This window comes from Alexandromys fortis, unplaced genomic scaffold (genome assembly GCF_014885135.2).
Source record: "Alexandromys fortis isolate MF-2015 unplaced genomic scaffold, M_Fortis_MF-2015_v1.1 scaffold_285, whole genome shotgun sequence".
Lineage (NCBI taxonomy): Eukaryota > Metazoa > Chordata > Mammalia > Rodentia > Cricetidae > Alexandromys > Alexandromys fortis.
Genome location: NW_026068191.1, coordinates 8,988 through 12,669, shown reverse-complemented (window position 1 = coordinate 12,669; position 3,682 = coordinate 8,988). Strand labels below are relative to the sequence as shown.

The 3,682-nt window shown below is 43.2% G+C and overlaps 1 pseudogene; it reads right to left on the bottom strand.

Moving 5' to 3' along the window:
- Nucleotides 1-1,839: 1,839 nt before the first annotated feature.
- Nucleotides 1,840-3,474, bottom strand: LOC126492845 (alpha-enolase-like; annotated as a pseudogene).
- Nucleotides 3,475-3,682: the final 208 nt, after the last annotated feature.

The window sequence follows — 3,682 nt, the reverse complement described above, 5'->3', positions numbered from 1 at the left end:
CTTGGCCATTTTCTATCTAGCCTCTTCTAGGCTAATTCTCGCACCTGGACTAGCCCATTTCTAATAATGTGTGTAAGCACCCCAAGGTGCGCTTACCGGGAAGATTCTAGCCTACGTCCATCCTGGGTCGGAGCTGCCTGGGAGAGCGGAGCATGGCGTCTCTGCTCCAAAGAGCAGAGCTGTCGAGTCTACCCAGGAGAGCTGAGCATGGTGTCTCTGCTCCAGAGAGCAGAGTTGTCAGGTCTCTCTGGGAGCAGAGCAGAGTCTGACCTCACTTCCTCTTCTGCCCAGCATCCTATTCTGTTTACCCTCCCACCTATGCTTTAACCTATCAGGGCCAGCCAAGCAGTTTCTTTATTGCTCAATGACCTTCCTCCATCATACATAGAGATTATATTTAGTATAGATAGTATAATCTTCAGCTTCTTCGAAGAGCTGTAGAAAATGGCCTTTAATCTAACCTAGAATTCTGTGCCAACGAGACACAATCACTCCTGGCAACACCACTCTACTCCCAAGAAAATGTTGAGCACCAAAGACACTCCACTGGGAGCGTGTCTTCTTGGCAGAACTGGCCTTTGGGTTAAGAAAAGCCCATACCTCAACTACTGACAAAGATATGAAACTTATCTTGCCAAGACAGGGTAGGATAGTTCTAAGAAAGTTCCTTGCCTTTAATAATGGTATGTCAGTTATGTTAAGCCTTAGCCAAAGTTGGTTGACTCAACATTGCAAACGAGACTTTGGGCTATTGCCCAGGTAGTCAGTTGTCTCTGTTATTTGTTGCACATTTTGGATATCTTTCGTTTGTTAAGTAATATTAATTCCCTTCCCAGATCTTTGACGGAGTTAAAGATTAGATAATTGTAGTTACTCTCTACATTATTTAGACTCCTTGAGATAGAATGTTTAGCAAAACTTTTGTTTTATGTTTCTTGCTCAATATTGTTAATATTTATTACTATTGCATATAATTGTATTTGGTTTAGTTCTGTCTTATTTAGACAAAAGGGGGAGATGTAGAGGAAGGCCAGCCCAATGGGGGGCATGTTTGCCTCGGGCTAATGTTTACATATAAATCTGGTGGGCATGAGCCCTGCTGGTCCTTTTTTGTATTTCTTGCCCATCGCTGGATCCCTGGTGTTGTAAGCTATCCCTTCATTAAAATTTGCTGTTTCATATTAAGCTAGCCTGGTTATTACGCCACGTACAGGGCAGACTGAGGGGCCATTGGCAGTGGCACTGGTATTCATCTATACTGCATTTACTGGCTTTTTGCGATCCTATTCCCATGAATGTATACCTTGCTCAGCCTAGATGTAGTAGGGAGGGCCTTGAACCTTCTACAAAGCAAAGTGCCTTATCTTCTCTTATGATTATATGGGGGTGTGATAGAAGGGTGTGTGGAGGGAATGGGAGGAGGGGAAGGATTGGGAATTTGGGCAGGTATTTTTTTTAAATCTAATAAATTAAAAAATTAAAATTTATTCATTAATTGATTAATTTATTTTGGAGTTAGAGAAGTTTTTACTTGTATGTAGAATCACTGAAACAGGGGCTCTGGATTCTGTCCACACAGCAGGCTTCACTGGGGTTATGAGGGCCCCAAACAGTAGTTGGTATATAAAGTGAGGGAAACAGTAATTTGGACCAATGACATGATTACAATGATGTGGTTTCCAGCAGGACTTTTGGTGGTTGTGTGTGGCTTTGAACATCTAATGAAGTTGTTTCAGGGGATGGGCATGCAAAGGACCAGCCAAACATTGTCTCCACGATATAAGGGACAGATCCAAGTTAGCTGGTGGTTCCAAAGATCTCCACCCACACTTTATGTGGTCAAGAGTTTCTTGAAGGGCTTTCCAGCAAACTAGATATCCTGCATAGCTCTTCCTAGATTCTAAGGACCTGGTTACACTTGCCCAGGTGCTCGGATTAGCAGGAAGCGCCAGTCTTGATTTTCTCAGTGCAGAACCCCACCACCAGGTCAGCAATGACAGTATCCTCAATGTACCCAGAGTAATGGGATTCCATGACACCCAACTATTGGACTGGGCCAGCTTGCACTCCTTTTATGGTTTACTTTGAGCAGGAAGTAGCTGTATTCCCTCTCTGCCACAACCTTTACAATCCATTTACGGTTGGTTACCATGAGATCACCCCTAACCACCTGGATGCCTACCCTAGCTGTGCACTTCTGCAGAACTTCCTAGTCATCCTGGTCAAAGGAGTCTTCAATGGACTCCACTGGATACTCTAAATGAAGGAATTATACAGGTCAGAAATATGGTTGGGCATGATTCATTGTTGGAGTCATAGGAGACTTGAAGTCCAGGTCATACTTGCCAGACCTGAAGAACTCAGAGGCATCCATGTCCATGCCAACGACACCCTGGTCAGTGTAGTCAGTCTTTTGAATTGCATACTTCAGTAGCTCTGGAGCTTCTTTATTTTTTATGGTGTTAGGCACAAACCTGTTCTCAACACCCACACTAGTGGCATCCTTCCTGCATTTCTTACTGACGATATTCTTCAGGTAGTGATAAATCCCTGCTGTAATGTGGTGTAGGAGGTTCTTCTGTTCATGTGTTGCTTTCATTGGTTAATGAGTAAAGATACTGCTTTGGGCCTGATAGGGCAGATTTTAGGTAGGCAGAGAAGACAAAACTGAATGCTGGGAAGAGGGGCAGAGTGGGAGAAGCCATGGATCTTCTGCCTGAGATGGACACAGGTTAGAATCTCCAGTAAGCCACAGTCACGTGGCAATACACAGATTAATACAAATGGCTTAAATTAAGGTGTAAGAATTAGCCAATTAGAAACTAGAGCTAATGGGCCAAGCAGTGTTTTAATTAATACAGTTTCTGTGTGGTTATTTCGGGTGTAATCTAGCTGGGCGGCCAAAACAGACAAGGGAGGCTCCTTGTAACAGTAATGTACATGGCTTTCCAGAAAGTGTGGCACCCACAGACAGGATTACGAACTCTTGCAAGGCCAGCTTCTTGCCAGCATGAGAACCACCATGTATCACATTGAAAGCTGGGATCCACAGAATGACTTCAGGGTTGCCAGCCAAGTCAGAGTTGTGAGGGTACAGAGACACTCTGTTTCCATGGTCCCAACTTTTCAGACAGTAGGGGCACTTCTGGTGTGACATTTGAACCAAATTTAGATGCATTTTCAGTGTTATCTATCTTGATTTTCAGTTTGTCTGTCTTCTCTTCCCAACATTCAATTTCTTGTTACCTAGAGCAGGTGCAATAGTTTCATTGATGTGCTCAACAGCCTTTGGGACACCTTTCCTAGTAGCATTTCTTATCATTGTCACAGAATTCTAGTGCCTTGTAGATGTCAGTGGAGACACTGCTGGGCACAACAGCTGGAAGAGACTATGAGAGAGGCAGAGATCAACTTCAACACTGGTATTCCCTGAGAGTCAAAGATCTCTCTGGCATGAATCTCAAGAAAAGACATGATGAATTTCTGGCCTTTGGATTGCCACAAAGGAAAGAAACAGTTTTCTGCAGACATAGCAGACAGCATTCAATAGTATTTAATAATAACAAAAAATAATTGTCACCAGAAAATGAAATAAAACTGGAAATGAAAATTGTAGGGTGTCAGAAATTCAAATGGCCAAAAGACATGACCTTAAGGTCATGCTCATCCTCCTTGGTGATCA